This window comes from Neopelma chrysocephalum, unplaced genomic scaffold (assembly GCF_003984885.1).
Source record: "Neopelma chrysocephalum unplaced genomic scaffold, ASM398488v2 Primary Assembly neopelma1_66, whole genome shotgun sequence".
Lineage (NCBI taxonomy): Eukaryota > Metazoa > Chordata > Aves > Passeriformes > Pipridae > Neopelma > Neopelma chrysocephalum.
The window spans coordinates 13,873,433-13,893,458 of record NW_020897725.1 but is presented as its reverse complement, the minus strand read 5'-3'; the positions used below and the strand labels follow the sequence as shown (position 1 = coordinate 13,893,458).

At 40.3% G+C, this 20,026-nt stretch overlaps 1 protein-coding gene across 1 annotated transcript in view; it reads left to right on the top strand.

The window, feature by feature from the left end:
* Positions 1-20,026, top strand: part of PTK2 (protein tyrosine kinase 2) — a 189,618-nt gene that overhangs the window by 21,883 nt on the left and 147,709 nt on the right. Inside the window, exon 3 of the mRNA XM_027684583.1 lies at positions 18,361-18,387. The gene's annotated coding sequence lies outside the window, so the exon portion shown is untranslated. The remainder of the gene's footprint in view (positions 1-18,360; positions 18,388-20,026) is intronic.

Sequence of the window (20,026 nt, the reverse complement as noted above, 5' to 3'; positions counted from 1 at the left end):
GAGGTTTATTGTAACACTCCACTCCCAGCTGTGCTGGGGACGGTCCAGTCTTTAAATTGCTGACTGGGATTCCCATTAGAAAAAAGGTCATTTCTTATTTTAGTGAAATAGTATTTAGATTGTGCAGAGCGAAAGGGCACTTAAAAAGTCACGGTTGTCAACAGGACTCCAAGTTTGGCATTCCAGGTTATTTTTGTGTGTATTGTAAGCAGGTGGTTGTGTTGTCATTTCCCTCTTTCAGGATCAGTCTACTCAGCTGAACTTTCAGGATAGCATGGTAAAAGCTTGGCAGAATTGTAGAGGGTGTTAAGGTCCAAAGGAATTGGATCAGCTGTAATCATGGAGTTTTTCCTTCTGCCTATTCCGTTATTCTAAATGACTTGTGTAAGAGCAATATCAAAATGAATGGTTATTATATGATTTTTCTAATAATATAATACTTATGTATTTTAACTTTCTCTTGTTTCTGAAAGTCTTTTCATGTTGTAGTCTTTGCTAGTTGTAATATTCCCGGGAGTCTGAACTATATTGTATCCTAGTTATTTTAAACAGAACAGTCCAGGTTGTATTCCTCTGCCTTAAATGTATGCTGACTCTTGCAAGTCACTTAATCTAGAAATTTGAGTTGAACTCCTAATGTGGTAAATAATTTTCCTTAGAAGCCTCTGCATCATAATTTTTGGCTTTGAAAAAACCCCCAAGCAAACAGGATGTTAACTTGCCCCTCCATTTTGTGTGGTGTCAGGGGCTGTGTATTAATCCTTCTTTGATACCTTAAAAAAAATTCCTAAGCACAGGATGTGTTTGTATCCAGCCTGAACCTTGTGCTTCTGTGCTGTGCTAAATCCTAAACAGGTGTGACCTCCAATGAAAATGGTTGTTAAAACAGTGACTTCTCATCTTTTTTTGCGGGGAGGCTTTTTGGAGGGATTTTTGTTTTTAATTTGAGACCCTCTTTCTGCAGGAGATCTTGTATGGATGTAACTAGTCAGTGAAGAACAGGATATCTGATGCTGGTGGTGAAATCTGGGCTTCAGCTCAGAGTTTTCCTGTTGATAAGGTTTGAGGAGAAGCCAAGCCAAAACTACCTGGAAGATTTGCTTTGGGAGATGTGTGTGCCTGTTTAAACATATGTGGTGTGAAACTTTCACCAATTACTCTTCTGCTTTTTGAAGGGAAAAATTAAGAGCTCTGTATTAAATCCAGAGTTTGAGTGATGTAGGTAGGAAGGACCCAGAGCTTGGCCTCCAGTTTAGAATTTTTGCTCTCAGAAATAAACGTTAATTCTAGAAATTACAGAAACTGAACAAAAGACTGGTTAATTTTAGGGATGGTAGAACTCTTATTTTTCTCAGTCATCTTAAGTGCAAGCAGTGCAGAATTTCTGCAAATTGGCTCAATTCATGTAATACTGGTTTTCTTGTCTGCAGCATCCATGTTTTCTGTGGAGCTGATCTGGTGACTAATTGAGGTCACACACAGTCTGTTCAGGAAATCCTCATAACTTTTCATTTTCTTATTTTTACTGTTCCCTCATATCATTAAAGTAGCCTAAAATGTTTTCTGAAGCAAGGACATGTCTCAATTTGCCCCCCAGATCTCAAATTTCTGAAGAAGGCAGAAATTTGAGGGAGGGAAGCAGTCAGGGATGTGAGCAGCCCAAGGACAAGGAAATATCTCCAAGCTTACTTTACTCCCTATGATAGAAAGAGAAATATGCAGGAAAAATTTGACTTTGGATTTTTGGATTATGCAAATGATGATACGCGTGAACCATTTGTAGCTTAAATGGGGTAGTTTTTCCCAAACTTTTGTTAAAATCAGGAGGTATTAAAAGAAATTACATTGAAATATTCATAGGATATAATTGCTGAGGCTGTTGATGGTATTTATTTCCTTTTGTGGTTTACAATATATAATTTGTACATTGCTTCTGATACATTTTTAGCTCCTACACTGACTGCAAATTAAATATTGATTTGTGCATTGCTGGTTTTTAAGCCTCAAGGCACTTCTGAGTTGTGGTTAATTGATCTCCAACTCCAAACTTTAACACACAGAGGTTCTGAGACCAAGGCATCTGAATTACAAATTACTGTGTTTTACACACGTGGTTCACGTATTTAACCAGTTTCACAAACTTAAGATTAGTTTTACTGTGCAGTTTGCTCTTTGAAATGCTTGTAAATACAAAGGGAAAATAAGGCTAGAACAAAATAAGAAATAAGCTACTGCTGGCAAGTTTTCTAATGTGAATGTAATGTTATTTGCCTGTAAAATATTTGGAAATTCCACTCTCTTACCATTGAAAGTGTCCATCCCATGTCATTCAGTTTCCCAAAAGCCCTGAAAGACCTTGATTTTTGTGGAGCTTTCATCACAAATGTCAGTATTTAACCAGTAATCAGGGCTGTAAATCCAGTCCATGGATGTTCCCAATTTAGGTTTCTGGTAGCTTATTCTCACAACTTAATACACAGGAATTAAAGAAATTTCATCATCTGTCATGTTTTTCTTGAATGAGAGGATTTTGTCCCTAAAAATAATTTCTCGTGGCTGCTGTATGAGGCCATATGAGTTGTTTTTAATATTTTATGCTACTTAAAAGTATTTGGATGTATGTTCATTTGATTCTTAATAAATGTTACAGTTGATGGCCTTTCATATGAATAAAGTACCTGTCTTTAAAGGGTGTTGGGGTGGAGGTCCACCAGGTCTCTAGTCATTGTCATAATGTGACATTTAAAAGCCCACCATGGTTTTCAAACCTCTGTTTTGCAGAGGGCAGCTGTGGAGTTCAGCAATTGGAAAGAGCAGGAGCGTTAGGGTTTGGGATGGAGGCTGAGGAAACAGTGGAGCTCCTGTGGAGCTTTAAGTCCTGGAAGAATAAATAAAGACCTTAATTTCTCAGTCTGGCTTGGTATATTTGTGCTTTGAGGAAGATATGGAGGAGGTAGAACTTTATAATCTCTTAGTATTAACTTCTTTAAAAACCAACCTTTTCAGAAATGGACATTCTGGATGTAGGACGCTTCAGAAGGGTAAAACTTTGCTGTGAGTGCTTTGGAAAGAGACCTTGGGTTGAGCCATGGCAAAGTCACTGCCATCTGCCCAGCCTCAAAACTGCACTTCATGGCTTTTGGAGCAGTGTCTAATTTGTAGGCTTCAAATTTTGGAGTTTTATGTAATTGCCAAACCTGTTGACATTTTGAAAATATCTTCATTAGAAAAGTGGGGAAAACCTGTAATCTTTTTGGGGTTGCTTTTTCTGAGGTGAACTAAGTGAGTTTTAGCTGGTAGATTGTAGCTGTACATACACTTTCATGTCTGTTCTCTGTGAGAGGTAGTTTGGACCAGGTGAAAACCTTCTTCCCTGCACAGAAACTCCTTAGACAGGACAAAACCATTACGAGTCACCCCTGTTATCCTGCTTACCCCCTTTCTGTGGTTGTGTTACTCATGACAATATTGTCTGCTGTTACCTTAGTTTCCTAAATAATTAGGCTTGTGCTGCTTGACATCTGTTATCCTCTCCCCTACACTTATTTGACCATAAGCTGGTTCCTACCAAGCTGCACAGAGGCAGAAGCTTCAGAGCAGAGCTGAGTGGAGCTGCTGATTTCAGGCTGTCGACAGCAGCGTGCACACGTAGGATCATGGAATCATTTAGGTTGGAAAAGACCTCTGAGGTCATCAATTGCAGAGGTCTTCTCCAACCTAGATGATTCTGTGATTTCCCCTTGGATGTCCCACATTCTGTGATGTCCCCCAAACCTGGTACACTTGCAGCTTTCAACCACCCAGAGCACTCTGAAGGAGGTGGCTTGGGGGCTCAGGGGATCAGGTGAGTCTCAGGTGTTCAGGTGCATTGGGATAAAGGGACCACAGTGATGGTGGTGGTGCTTTCTCCTTGCTCAAGGGTGTTCTGAACGCAGTTGTGTTGTTGAATATTATGGGTTTATTGTAAATAGTGCTTTATTGGTCTATTCAGAGAAGTTTCTCAGTTTTAAATTTAAGTTTGATATTTAATGTATATAAGTATTTTAGTATTTAAAGAAGGTAAAATTGTGTTTGAAGAGTGTAAGGTGGTCCTGTAGTCTTGGATATGCTACTTATTTAACACATTGCTGTGCCATTGATTTGCATCTTAGTTTTGCTTTTTAAATTAGAAAGCTTTCTGGCATTGCTTTCAGTTCTCATTGGCACTGTAAAAAGTGATCCTTACAGTTGCTGAGGTAAGAATAAGTCTGAAAGCTTATAAAAACAAATCCAGTAAGGGGAGGGGATTCATATGGCTAAATGGGATAGCAGGGGAATTAATGTTTTTCTAGAGTTCCTGTTTTAGAAAAACTCTGAGGAAGGGAAAGCCTTGGGACTCTGGACTTGACAAGTGGTACCAGATAGGGGTTTCCAGGTAATTCTCCAGCTACAGAAAACTTTTTGCAGGGGTTTTTGCTTGGTTTTGGGTTTTGTTGTTGGTTGTTTTTTTTTAGGTTGATCAGGGAGACCTGTAATTGCACTATGGAAAAAAAAAAATTGTGAGTCTGCTCTTAAAAAACAGAGAGAGACTTTTTACCAGGCCTGTAGTGACAGGACAAGGGGCAATGGTTTAAAACTGAAAGAGGGTAGATTTAGACTGGACACGAGGAAGAAGTTTGTTAGCGTTCCTTCCCTTTGTTGGTGAGGCCCTGGCACAGGTTGCCCAGAGAAGCTGTGGCTGCCCCATCCCTGGAAGTGTTCAAGGCCAGGCTGGATGGGGCTCTGAGCAACCTGTTCAAGTAGGTTTCCCTGCCTGTGGCAGGTGGGTTGGAATGAGATGGTCTGTAAAGGTCCCTTCCAACCTAAACTGTTCTTTGATTCCAGCCTTGCTGGGAATGCTTTAGGCACCTGACAGATCTGGTCAGATCTGTTCCAGTGACATGAGGAGTGGTCAGAGTTGCCCAGTTTACCCCAAATTGTTCTAAAGGATTTCTGTACTTTTTCTCATGGCTGTAAGCAGGCACACTCCATCAGTTCCCTTCTGCCCTCATGACTTAGTTACTGCTCTGTGATTCAGGGATTGGGAAAAAGGAGATAAATGGACTTAGCTAAACTGCATTCATGTGGCAGCAGAGTTAACACCCCTGTCATTTAGGCTGAAAATAATTCTTTGGTCCTTTGAACTTCCTCTGGTTTGCTCTGAGCTTTGTGGCCTGTTATTAAGAACTTGTGCATTTCTTCTTCTGTGGGGCTGCAGCAGACAAATTCAATTAGAAATTATTCCAACTCTAATTCCATGACATGTTGTTTGCATATGCAGCCTGAAATTCCTTTGTACTGTCACAAATGCTTAGTTTGCAGGATGACGAAATAAATATTAACTGTACCAGAGCTGACACCAGGATAAATACACAGTGCAGTTCTCTAATTTGATCTCCCTCTGCATATCAGCAAAGAGGGATGTGTTCAGAAGCCCCTGAAATACCAGCATCCTTGTGCAGTAGCTGCCTGATTTTTGTGCCAGAATTACTTTAATCTATTCAAGCAAATTTAAGTTCACGTCCACTCTGAACCTGATTAGATCTTGGAGAGCTTGAAAATGAGTCTCTTTAATAATTATTGGAAATTTGAATAAGGTTTTTAATTTGAACCTTAAGCCATTTTCTTTCTCATTTCCACCTCAAGCTTGAACTCAAATGATTTTTTTTTTTTTTCAGGGTGAGTTTTAGGATACTTTCAACAGCAATTTAGAGAGGGAAGACTCAATGTCTTTTCAGTATTTTAATTTAAATTTTTTAATAAGCATTGCATATGTATTCTGCACATTACGGGAGACAGAGTTACAACATATCCAAAATAATTTAGTGTGCTCGGGGTACCTGACACTTCATACATGATAAATTGAAAACTAGATCATAGAGTAATTAAAAAATGTTCACCACCTTTGCGTTGCTGAGGTTGGAAGTGCGTGAAACAACTGTCAGTTCAGCTCTAGATCATCACTGAAACCAAGTCAAGTCTTTGTTCTTGTGGGATTCAGTGGTATCTGACTTTGTCCCAAGTTGGAGCAGGAGCAGAGAAAACTGGATAGGTTTTTTACTGGTCTTCCATGGAATGGAAAAGCTCTTTGGAGAATAATCCTCAAATAATTTATCCTTGTTTGAAATAAGAAAAGAAGTGAGCTGGTGTTTTTTCAGTCCTGTGGAATGGTGTGGCAACGAATAAACTACAATATCAGTGAAGAATTTAAAAAGCTTCACAATGTGTTTCTTGGTTTAGACTTTATTGCTGTTGCTGTACTTTCTTATGGATTATATTGTGGTACAAAAGATTTACATTTTGCTGCCTCCCAGCACTCACTGCTGAGGCAAAACCCACATTTCTTCTGTACACTTCTTTGTGGTCTTGAATTCTTATCTTTGTGCAGAAAACATTTGTTCACTGAGTCCAACCTACACAGGGCTGTACCAAATAAGCTTATATAATTAGGATATTTGTGGCTCTTTTCTGTTTATTCTTAAAGGACTACATCATGATTTTCTTTATGCTCCAGCTAACTTGGCTTGCTGATAAGGACTTGTTATACATCAGCAGGGTATGTATTCACCATTAGGATTGCATTTTATATATCAACAAAGCAAGCTGAAGTAAGATGTAATTGTACAACTGTATACACAGTGTGATCCCTTTGCATAAATGGAAGAAGCTGTTACTGAAATATTTGACTGTACTTTCAAGTGAAGCAGCTCTGTTTCCCAACATTAGGAGCAGAAATAGTAAGTTTCAGACTTTTTAATAGCAGACGCATTTTGTACTGGAAAATTTTTTTTTTGAAGAAGTAGTCATGTCTAGGTACAAAATCACGATAGACTTAAAATCCATTTTAAATGGACTTGTAATGCTCAAATACTTATGAGGCAAGTCAGAGTTGCTAAGGGATGAAGTGATTCTTAGCTGAGGAAGTAACGAGCAGCGCGATGTCGGGATTCCTTTCCCCGCCGCTGCCCTTAAAATTGGCTTGTTAGTTATTTGTGAGGAAAATTGGTTTGACAGCCCTGAAGGCAGAAGTGTTCATTTCACAGTGCAAGTAGTGCCGTCATGCCACAGCCTTGGCCCTGGGGTGACAGGAGCTGCTTCCTGGTGAACCAGCTCCAGCCTCGCCCCAGGACTGTTTAGGAACCTTCAGCTCCGGGGCTGAGCCATGGATGGACACATGGATGTAACTTGTGTTATCTGGGAGCTTCAGGACTCCAAACATCCTTATACAGCAGCCTTCTGTCATTATCTTTCCATATTCTGTGGATAATCTAACGAGTTTAAATTGAACCTTGATAAATTTTGGGTGGGGGTGTAAGCTGCTCGTTACCTCATTTAGAACGTCAAAGACCTGGACCTACAACATGTTCTGTTTGGACCTGTACCTTTATCCAGTCTGGTTATGGCCAGCAGGCTACACAAGATATTTATATTATATATAAATCAAAAGTTGTCTTTATTGTCCTTGTTCTTTCTGCCAGGTGTCTGTGGAATTTGTCAGTATTGTATGAAATAGTATTTTAGGTGATCTGACTTTAAAAATTGCTGTTGTGGCTCGTGTAGGAAGCGTGACTTGGGTTATCTGCTGGGGGGTAATTGCAGCCTTAACTGAAACCCACAGCTTTTAGGCTTAGAGTATTATGGCATATCTAATATTTATCTGCCACCCAACATGTAATGAATCTTAAATCTTCCTGCAAGTATTTCTGGTGGTCCTAATCTTCTTCATGCCAGAGGCAGAGAGAAATAATGCTTCCAGTTTTGTCAAATTAAGTTTTTACTGTGCATTAAATTGATTAAATAGAGCAGCAGATTAAGGCGAAAAAGACTATCTTAAATTGCAATTCAGGGCTGATAGAATCTTAATGATGCCAAACTGAAATTTTTCAGAGGGTTTGTGGAGAAGAGAATCCATTACTCACGCACGCTTGACTTCGCGTGGTGCCGTATTAGAAACAAACTGCTCGCCTTGTTCCCTTTGCCCAGATGAGCAACGGCCCAGCTTGGAAGTCGCAGCAAATGGAACATGGGAGCTGCATGTGTGTTGTGTTCTGTCAGGCCAACTGGGGCTCTTGTTTGATCACGTTCTTGCAGGGAACAGACGTGTTGGGGGGTTTCCCGTTACTCGTCTTTTGAATCGCTCTCCGACGGCTACATGACAGAACCAATTAGGAGAAGAAAGCCTGTCTCATGTTGTGTTCTGCAGTTCTTCTGTCTGCACTCTTGTTACCCCATCACCCCCTTTTTTTTCCTTCATAATCCAGTTTTGTCAGTCATCTCTTTGGGTTTCTTTGTCCTGATGTATGTGTGTATTTTTCTTTTGCGTGGTTTTTTTTTTTTTCTGCCCATGGTTCCTCCCTACCTCACTTGTCATCTTTTTTGCTCTCTTAATTTGTTCTTTGTCTCTTCCATCTGGAAAACTTTATGAAAGGGGACAGAGATAGCAGAGGAGAAACTAGGGAAAAGTTTTTTCTCTATTTCTGCTTGTGCATCTGCCTTGTGGGGAGAGGACAGGACTGAACACAACTACTGCTAACACACAACATAGCAAGAAAAAATAATTGTAATTTCAGATGAATACATAATATATTACTCTATAACGACTCTTTTGCCCTTTCCTGATTTGTCATCTTCATTTCTGTTTGCCCTGAACTCCTCTTTACACCCTGAAGTAGGCTCTGTGTCTCTTTGGCTTACAAAGAATTGCATATTCTTGTGTAATGATAGAAATAATGTTTGGTTTTACCCCTTGCTAATTTTCCTTGCCTTGTGTCTGCTCTGTTCTTTGAGAAATAATTTATTCAATCTAGATGGTTCTTGAAAAAATGTTCCTTTGTAACCTCAGGGGCTTTTGGTTGGTTGGGTTTTGGGTGGGTTTTTTTATTGTTGTTGGTTTTTGGGGGTTTCTTGTGTTTTCTTGGGTTTTTTTGGTAAGCAGAATGTGTGTGCAAAGGTGATAATCTTCTGATAAACTGCTTTGTATGTGTTCTTTACTGGAAAGCTCTTAAATTTTTTTCTTCCTCATTCCATGCTGGCTGCATTGATTATCTTCAGCCTTCTTTTACCCATCATGAATGTCCTGTAACTTCAAATAAGAAAAACCTAAAACCTTAATTCTAGCTCCTGAAAAACTGCTGTTAACAATGGAATCCATGTGTGGGCCAGAACCATGGAAACAGCATAATTTTACAGTGGTGAAACATGAAAGGAAATGACTCGCCCAACTTTCTAAGAATTTATCTTTAAAATAAAACAAAAAAACCCCACCCAAAACTTGCAAAATGCTGTTTTAGTATTCCAAAAAGAAACTTGGGTGATTTTTTGTTACCTTGTTAGTCTGCTACTCTAAATCTTTCTAACTAGCTGTCGTTTTAAAAAGGGAACAAAACCCCACCCCCTTCTAAAAAAAACACCCAAGAAAGCGGTTTTCTGTTGCATTGTGGTCTGGGATGTGTAGCTCTGTTTTGAGTTTTTTAATATTTTGCCTGAAGTAATTTCTTCTCATTCTTTGCTGTTCGTGGTTGTGTCCTTGGCATTCATTTCTGTACCGGGGAACACATTCATTTTACATTCTGAAAGATCTACATGCTCTTTCTAACTTCCTGCCATAGCTAGAGCACAAACCAGCTTTTCTGACATGCAGGGCTAATTTGTATTTCAGTACAGGATCTACAAAATCCTGTCACCTTTTGAAGGCGTGGGTGACTTGTGGTGGCACGTTCTGTGTCACAAGTCCATTGTGGAAAACGACAAGGGAGTTTCAATCATAGCAAGCAATGTCAAGGCAATGTTTTTTGAAAGAAAAACATCCACTAAAGCCGTCACTTGGAAGAACAAACACTCTGTAGTACAAATGGGAGGTGGCTCTACACTTAGAGAGTGCAATTCTGCCACTTTCCCTAAGCCTGCCTGAGGGCCTGAATTGTTATGTTCATAAAATGTCACAATATTTCCATCAGGATTATGTGATCACAGGTTGTAGTGCTGGAGACATCCCTGATGGATCTGAACCATTGTCAGCACACACGTGTCCCCCCTTAAACATCTGAAGTGCTTTTAAAGTTTCCTGGGCTTGTTCAGAGTTAGCCACGTCTCCTTTTGCAGTGAGCCATTAAAGGATAAGAACATTCCTATAATGGAGCTGGCATTCTTAGAAGAGCACTTCTGATTGAGTAGGTATGTTCTTACAGGTGATGTCTCAGCTCGTGGCTGTTCCACATCTTCACAGAGCCATGGCAGGGAGTTTAGGAACATGACAATAATGGAATCATTTTAGTTGGAAAAGACCTTTAGGATTGTTGGTTTCAACCATTAACCCAGCACTGCCAAGGCCACCACTAACCCATGTCCCCAAGTGCCACATCTACACAGCTTTTAAATCTCTCCAGGGATTGTGACTCTACCACTGCCCTGGGCAGCCTGTGCCAAGGCTTGACAACCCTTTCCGTGAAACAATTTTTCCTAATATTCAATCTAAACCTCCCCTGGTGCGACTTGAGGGCATTTCCCCTTTTCCTGTTGCTTATTACTTGGGATAGAGACTGACCTCCACCTGGCAACAACCTTCTTTTAGGTAGTTGTGGAGAGCAGTAAGGTCTCGCCTGAGTCTTCTTTCCTCCAGGCTGATCCCCCCCAGATCCCTCAGCTGCTCCTTATCAGAACTGTGCTCCACACCCTTCCCCAGCTCTGTTGCCCTTCTCTGGGCATGCTCCGGTCCCTCACTGTCTTTCTTCTTGTGCGGGGCCCAAAACTGAACCCAGGATTCAAGGTGTGGCCTTACCGGGGCCCAACACAGGGGGATGGATGGTCACTGCCCTCATCCTCCTGGCCACACTATTGCTGGTAAAAGAGATGATCCTCCAGCCCAGCAGTGTGTCTTGGTGGCAATAGTAGGTGTTTGTCCATACAACAGGAGTTTGCACACCTGGTCCTGTATTTCCTCAGCATCCCCACTGTAGCTGAGATGGCAGCTGGTACCTCCCTGGTCCTTGTTGTCTTTTCTTTGTCAGCCCTCTCTGAGTAGGACAACTGCCTTTGAACTGGCTGATGGTACCTGCCTCCACAACTTCCTCTTGCAGGAAAATCAGGAAGCTCAGTGCCAGCTGTGGAGAGGCACTGGGTTGGAGCTGATCTCCAGTAGTTTTCTCAAATGCTTCCTACTAATGCTGAAGGGTGGAGCTGCATGGTTATGCTTTCTCTTTTCTTTTTTTTTCCCTTCTTTTTTTCTTCCCCCCCCCCCCCCACTTGTAAGCTGTGGTCATATTTACTGTGAACCTCATGTCCTCCCAGCTGAGGGGCCCCAGATTTGGTAATCTGTCTTTACTTGACAGCTGTTCCATCCCTTGATCACTTCAGCTGCCCTGCTCCAGACATCTCTACCTCTGTATTCCTGCTGGTGCAGAGACCAGAACTGGACACAACATGTTGATGCTTTATTGTTTTGCACAGTAATAGGCTTAAGTACCATGTTTTCAGTACCCTTCCTAATGAGACACAATGTTTTATTGCCTTTGGCCAGCTACTACAGCTTGAGCTGATGATTTCAGAGAAAACAGTGACTCAGCCTTCCTCCCGCAAGCTGGAACTGGAGAAAGTGCAAGTGTTACTTGGTTAAGGAGGTATTGCTCGGGTTTTTTCCCTGGATGCATTACATCACAGCTCTGTGCTGAAGTGTTTTTGCTGACTTTTAGCAACTTGCTTCATTTTGTGAGATCCTTGTTGATTTTTTTCTCCCATTGACGTGGCTTTTGCTGACCCATATCACCTGTAGACTGGAGGATTTCACTTACCCATTTTGTGATGCTGATTAAAACCAATTCTTGGGGAACTGCTCTAATCTCTTCCCTATTCACACCTCTCTTCCCGATAGGCAAGAGGTGTGTATAGTACTTATGTAGGTATTGAGAATAAATTCTTTATCTGAGTTGCCTAGATACTGCATGTTCTGTAACTCACTGTGTAATGAGATTGATCCCACCTGCCCTGAGTAATGATTGAGTAATTTCTCCTGCTCTTCTTAACCTCCTTAAATGTAGCTTCCACCAGAACCTTTTCATTTAATATCCTACTGTTCAGTGTGCCTGGTCCCAAATTTGGCTCCTGGTGGCTGGATAGATAACTCTGGTCATGCTCAGTGAGGTGGTGTAAATGAATTTGAAGTTTCCAGGTGCATGCAGAGTTCATCAGAGCAGAGTTCAGCTGAGATGGAGAAAAACATGTGGATTACTCTCAGGATCTGAATCAGAGTCTGGATTTTTTTCAATTTCAAAAACTAGTATTTAAGAACCATAAGCAGAGTGATTTTGGAGCAGTTTCAATAGAAGAGGGGAAACTGTGATTTGAAACTGCTGAATGATTTATTTTTTTTGTAGATGCTATAAACTAAGAGACTAAATATTGATTTTGTTTTCAAATTGGAAGAGGAAAGCAGGTATAAAGAGAAGATTGAGGTAATGAGAAGAATGCAACAGTAAACTGGCAACAAATTGACAAATTAAGCAGATATGAACTGAAGGTGTTCTCGAGGTAGAGGATGATTTAGCTGATGCTGATGCTTGTTGTACTGGTGTAATGCCACAATACTTCTGCATATTTGAAGCTATTTGAGATATGTTAGACGTGATCACACTATAGTTGTGCCTAGTACCTGTTTTATCAGCCAAACATATAATCTGAAAAAGCCCTTAGTGTTCTTTTCAGTACTTCAGTTGGTCCTCTCAGTTTCCCTTGCCTTAATTTTGTGTTGCTTTTGTGTTTCAGAGGCAGCAGCTTGCCTTTAATAACTGGTTAAACAGAACTTCTCAAAAGCATAACACAGGCAGTGCACGTTTCCTGGGGAGGGTGTCGGAGGGCTTCATTCCCGGCCGCTTGCTCGTTAACCTTTTCAGCAGACAGAAATGAAAGCATTAAATCATTACTGCTGATACTCACAGCTGCAGCAAAGATTTAAACCAAGATAATAAAGGACTCCTGTGCAACGTGGATGTCTTGTGAAGTAGGGGCTGTAAACACGAGATGTGTGGGTTTGTACGCTGAATTTCTCCTGATCTGGCCAAAGCACAAAATAATTGCAGTCGGGTTTAGTGGATGGAGGTGTCTGTCCTATAATTGTCCCGTTCCATCTCTCCCCAGGGTAACAGATGAAGATTTGCAGCTAAGCTGGATATTCAGCTGCTGCTGTGCCTGAGGCAAATGCAATAAATATGTCAATAGGGGCAAAAACTCCATCTAAGTAAGCAAATGGTATTTTTAGTGCTGTTCTGATTGACGTATGAGGAGTGTATCAGGTATTGGTGTTTGCAAATTGGGGGAGCTACTGGAAGCAAAAATAGTCCGAGCATTTAAAGACTTGTAAGGATAATCAAAGGTTTAGGAAAAATGGGCCTTTGCAGTGAGCCCCTTCTGCACCTTATTCTACATGGCTAATGTACAAAAAGGTTTTATTGAGTCGCTCCTGAAAATTGCCCTAAAATTGCCTTAATGTAAAATGATAGAATAAAAGGTTGTTAACATTCAGCCCTGCAGACTGCTAAATTAGAAGTAGGTTAGATTTAGCTTAGAATTAAGAGGTGCACTTTCAGTAATGAAGAGAAAAAAATACATATATGGAACAACACAAACGGTGGTTTATACCATCTTTTAGTCATATTGTAAAACTTTTTAATAGCTTTCCCTTAATGGGTGCGCTGTCAGGATTAGTTCATTGTGTCTCCAAGGTCTTTGCTCAAAAAATTGGATGGTCACGGATAAATCCTTGAGCTTCTCAACAAATGGAATTTTACAAAGTTGTTTGTTTGTTTGTTTGTTTTGAGAGGTGACTTCTGTTTACTTTTTTGCTCTTTAAAAGAAAAGAAAAATATTTTGACATAGACAATGAGATCTGAACTTCATTAAAGATTGGAGAAACATCCAGCTGCCTTTTTAGCCTGTCAGACAATACAGGAAGGGAGACTTCCAGGTGGTTGGATCCAACCTTTAAGAGAACATCCTTCAGCATCAGCCATGCAAAGGCTAAAAGCTGAATATGCATCTACGTTATTTTGGTAGATAAATAGGAAAACTGCATTTAATGTTGTCTGTGATATTCCTCAGCAGTTGGAAGGATTGTTGTCCATGACATGTGCTGCTCAGCTTCCTGGAGACTGTGGTCTGTGGCTCATTGTGTGCTGTGAGACTTTACTTTTCCCTGGAAAGAGATTGTGAACTGAATAGCTGAATGAATTTCAAGGGAATACCATTAGGGTAGAGTCAGCCAGCTCCTGCTACAGGAGAACAGGATTAAATTTCTTGTGGTCTGTACTTACCACAGCTCTGGAAGGAGATCAGTGCTGCAGATGGGGCGCGAGTCTGAGCCTCTGGAGTTGTCTGTGGAGCCATATTCTCATTTTACCTTGAGGTAGGAATAGGAAGCTCACAAAATATTCCTGTTTTCGATGATTAGATGTTACTCTTGGAAGGAAGAGTTAAAGTTGTGGCTCCGTTTCTAAGAAAACATTGGGTGAAACACTGCAATGTAAAATGCATAGTTTCATAAGAGCAAATACACTGTTAGAGAGATCTGGTCCTAAGGGCATCCATGAATTATTAAAAAAACCTTGGTGCTGGGATCCACAAAGCCCATTTGAGGACTGTACTGCCCCAAAACCATCTCGGTGAATACAGAAGTAATAGTAGTATTCTTTCTTTAAAATACTGTCCTTTTTAATTCCTCAGTGAATTCATGTACATAATTGGTTTACTTGGAAAGTTTTCTTTGGCTGAGGAACTTTCTTACTTTGTAGCACCTCTAATGTCATTTCAGCTTGTTTCCTGGTCTGTTATAGTCATCTGTGTACAATATTACAGAAACCTTGGGTGGAAAGGAGCTCTTGAGGCCATCTGCCCCATCCTCCCAGTATCTATATGGGATAAAATCAGTTTTCCCTGAGAACTGGTTAACCTTTACAAAGTATGTAAAAGTCTGATTATGATAAAGAATATGGTGTGAAAGTAATTTTTCTCTCTGCCTATTCAGACTGGCAGTTTGCTCCCTACCAAGCAGCACAGTGAGATATGGAAGAATATAAATACAGAACATGAGTGATCCTGTGAAAGGATCAGTAGGAGCCAGAAGCACATGAAAACTTGATTCATTTTAGATTTCACTTTGAAGAACCACGTTGGAGCAGATAGAAATGTAGGACTGGTTCATGTTGTACAGCTGCTGTGAACGTGGTTTGTGTGACAGCACTCCAAGCATTCAGGAACTGAGCTGTAGGAGGAAAGTCAGTCCAGGCCTCCCATCATGTGAGGGAATCCTTTTAAGAGGACAGCTCTCCAAAATGCTCTCCAGCTTTTCTTTTAGTTGCAAACCAGATTAGGACCCTAACTTTTGTTTTTTTCTCTTCAAGTCACGGCATTGGTTGAATTTCTTGTCTCTAGAGATGGAATTGCAATCATGTGCTTCAAAAAGGGGGAAGTTTTGCACAGTAAAGAAGGCAAGTTTGTAAATGCAATCTGACATGAGTAGCTACCTAAATTCCTGTTCTCAGTTTACCTCTCAGTGAAGGGAGCTTTTTAAGTGCTGCCAGAATCCACTCATCTTCTTTCAGTGTTAGATGTTAAACGAAAAACCATATTTGGAGGATAAAGCTGAGAAGTTTCAAGCCAGAAAAGATGAGAGTGAACTGGGGAGACGGGGTAAACCCCAGGGTGAGGAAGTTCCTGAAGTGACTCTGCAGCTGATAGAAACACATGGAGGTAATGAGCATTTCACTTACTGTTGTGGTGCCTGGATACACAAAGGAGTGGAATTGCTACTTTTATCTTTGGAATCGTGACAGTCTTTATTTCATTTATGCTGTTATGAGTTGATATTTTTGTAGTGGCTGGTGTTTGCCAGAATTAAGATACATCAGCCTATAGAGGATCTTGTGCTTAATGGAAATCATTGAAAAATATGATACAAGTAACTTGCTAAGTGCATTTATGCAATTGTGTGTAGATTGATATGACCTTCAGGCTTCAATGTCTTCTGACTTGTTTTTAAATCTAATGTGTGTCAATTAGAAATTAAAAACAGTTTCTTACACTAAATTGTAATAGAAGAAGGTGCAGTTGCAGGAAGCTTTTCAGTGTAGTTGTCCCAGGGGTGCAGCATCTCTTCACTTAATGCACTGATGGGACTAATTTGCAGTGGAACGTGGAAGTAAGAAACGTTTACAGTGTTTGACTTAAATACAGCCATGGTGCTGATGGTGTGGGTGCCCCACTTGGGAGGGCTCTGATGCAGTAAGGGGATCTGTGTGAGTGCTGGCAGGGAGAGATCACAGCGGAAACAGCGGCTCAGGTGTTGGGGACAAACATGGAATATGATCGGGTCTTTCTTAAGTTAAAAATATGTGTGTCTTTGGCTGCAGAGCTTTCCCTGGAAGTGTTCAAATCCTGAGATGTAAATGCATGTTTTCTGCCTCTCTGTGTATATATGATAACACACCTTTCTGGTGGTTGTGTTTACTGTTATTTTATTGAAATGTGTTGTGTAGGCACATGTAACCAAATAATCTGCTCTGAGTAATAAATGCTGTGAGAAAACACTCCCAATACAACAGGAATTAAAAGAAGACTTTAATGCGGTTTGTAAGTTTCTGTAGTGACTTAAATTTCTCGCTGTTTGTTACTTTTAATGGAACTTAGGGATTAGTTCCCATCACTGTAGAATAATTAAAATCAAATATGGTGTTTCCTAATCCATAGCTTTAGATGTTTTACTCATGTGGCTGCAGTTGTTGATATTGTGTAGCCTAGTGACAAGCAGGAGGTTTTTTTGTATAAAAAAAAATACCTGGAAACTATTAAACATATGTAAACAGACAAAAAGATGCAACACTTATCTTCATGTAACTTTCCAAAATAACTGTCACTGCAACATTTCTCTGATGGAAGAAAGCTCCACTCTATATGTGCTGATCTGGTCTGTGCAGGAGCTGTTGCAGGAGGCGACTTGAGTTTTTTGCTTCCCGCAGTTCCTGTGTCTCCTTGGCCTGGTTTTTCCTGTCTCGAGGCATTTCTTACATGTTAAAATGTAAGAAATGTAACATGTTTTGTTCCCAAGCAGATGATGAGCATCTTTGAGATGTACCTTACTATCTTTTTAAACTACCTGTTCTACCAGGCAGTGTTTTCTCTGGGGTTTTTTTGTGGTGTCCCATTCCATTTTCATTTTGTACTTTGTGTGTTTCAGCTTTCTGTGTTGCTGTTTCACCGTCTCCTCAGAGTAGGACAGTTCATTTTTGAAATTTTTAGTGGGCTGCCTTTAAGTTTCAGGTGGAATTCTCCTGGGTGTTCAGGTTTTATCATGTTTTCTGGCCACGGACATGGACTGTAAATGAAAGGAAGCATGATGTTAAATCTGTTGGTGAGAGCAGGGCTAATAAATTTATTAAGTCTCATTATTTCTTCTAATAGGTGACCACCTGCCCTGATAATCTCTGCATCTGTTTCAGTTGCTACACCTATGGTTAAAGTTCAGTTTCCATGTGGATTTTGTACCCAATATGACAATTTATTACTCAACATTGCTATTTTCTTTAACTAAATAACTGTGCAGACCTTTTTCTTAGGTTCAGTTTAGGATTTTTTTCTCATTTGTTTTACTGGTTCCTCTTTCTCATCCCCCCCTACTTGTATTTATTCCAGTTTTCATTAACTCCTTGATATGTGTCCCCAGTCCTTATCCTTACAGACTTGAGGAATTCTTGCTTTCTAGTTCTTTGTGGGTTTTGATTTCTGTTCTGAGCTCTGGTGGACACCTCAACTACCAGTTACAAGCAGGTATACTAAAATGACAAGTATATGTGTGAAAAGCAGGCAGAAAGAACATAATGAGTTATAGTTAATATAATTAACTATTTAGGAAAACTTAATTTCTGTTTTTTTAGTATATAATTTTTATTATGATCTATTTAGACTCTGAGACTGGTCACTGTTTGCAGCTCAAGGAAGCCTTGGAATTTACTACAGAAAGTTTATCCCTGACACTTTGATCTCAGTAATTCTGTAGGTGGTGGTGAATTCTGCACTAATTTGTGCATAGTGACCTGTATTCTGCTGCAGTAATTACACCCATTGCCTTGTAGTGTAATCTTTGTCCTTCAGTTAGGTGAGCAAAGAGTAATCTTGTTAATGAGCAGGGTGAGACAAGGAAAATGCTTTTGATTTGCTTGTGGCATCCCTGGCAGCCAGCAAATTGCTTCAGATAATGTGCTTTATTAAACAAGTACAGCCTTGCAGAAAATTTATTAGGCCAATGCAATTGGAGAGCTATTTTCCCCTTCTGTTTCTAAATGTATTTCTTTATTGTTACAGATATTTCAAGACTTCCCTTGCCAGCAGGTAAGTCCTCTGCTTTCACTTATGTCTTGATGTGACAGCAGGCAGCTTTTAAGGGCTTGCTTGTGATACAGTCATGCTTTTATATAATCAGAATATCGGTTCTTATTGGCACTGTCATGGTACTTAGTCATGTGGGGATCTGAGGTTAAAACAAAACCTGTTGAGGTACAGATTTTTTTTCATTTAAATAGTATATTTTGACAAGGGGAGGAGGTAACTGAGGTGTATTTATAGGCAGTTGTTAAATGTGTGTGAGATAGTGCTTAAAGCAACTCAGCACTACGTGTGATGCAGCTCTCAGGGGAACAGATTAGGAACAGCCACAAATAGAATTAGTGGTGATTCAGAGGGACAATGTGCAAGGAAAGGAGGATAGAGGAGTTTATGGGTGGCAGGAATCTCCTCAGGTGGTAGTAGGGAAGGTGACACGTATTTACCTGGCTGAGGTCACAGGAGACTTGTGTCAGAGCTGGAAATATCCCCTGCTCTATTGGGCCCTGTCTCTCCTATCAGTGGTGTTTAAAAATTAAAAACAAATCCCTCTAAACCAAAAACTAAAAACTGACAATAAACCACACCAAAAGCGCTGACCTCACAAAAAACCTCAAACTCCCCCCCCCAAAACAACTAACCAAACAAAAAACCCAAAAAACACTGACCTGATTATTTAAAAATAGCATTTTTTTGTTTATTGTTTTTTAACCAAGTATTGAACTTCATAAATGCATTCGTGCCATGGGCTCAAGTTGTGCTGCAGAGCTCAGAGTGAGGACGCCTCCTGTTCCCTGGCAGATGGAATTTGTCCATCTCTTCAGTGCTTGCCATGTGAATTCTGGAATCCTGACTTCAGTGCTGGTTGATCGAGGCATTGGATGTTCACTGTCAGACCTGCTGCCTTTTGTCCTTGCCCTCTGCCTCATTGATTTTGCTCATGTATCTTTATGTATTCTTTCATTTCTCCTTGCTGAGATGTAATCCCTGCTCTGAAGGTAGTTGCTCTTTACTGTTGGAATCAAGTGGCAATTTCATTTAAAAGCCTGATAGCTGATATGTTGTAGTCTTTCCACAAGAACTTTAGAGCAGCTCTTCTGAGCTGCTGTTTTCAAGAATCAACGAAGAGAACTCTAAATGTGTTTTCTTTTAGAAGAAAACTTCTAAACAAGTTTTCTCTTGAGGAAGGCATCTTTAAAATTGTTTTGAGTGCTGAGAGTGGTTGTCAGGCAGGCAAGTACTTATGGAAAATAATGGAAAAATCAGTACTTGGTGTTAAGGTCAGGCCGATGGGAAGATAAGGATTGTTGTGGGTTTTTCTCTGCAGCTTCTAGAACAAGGATGTGTGATGAAACTTCTTCTGAGTTTATATTTGGGACTTGAAGAGTTCGTCTGGTGTGAATCACCTTGAGATTATTCTTTTAAATTTGAGTTTGTGTGTGGGAGTGTCCTAATTGTACTTTTTAGCTGTGTCCTGGAAGTACTGATAGAGGGCAAAAGTTTGCCCAGGATTTTGAAATGGTAAGCTTGTGCCATGGCATGGCAGGAGGCCTTTATAGAAGATATAAAAGCTACACAACATGGCTTGCCTGTACCAGGGGTTTGGCAATTCCCACTGATAAAGGAACTAAGGAAACCTGTTTTAAAG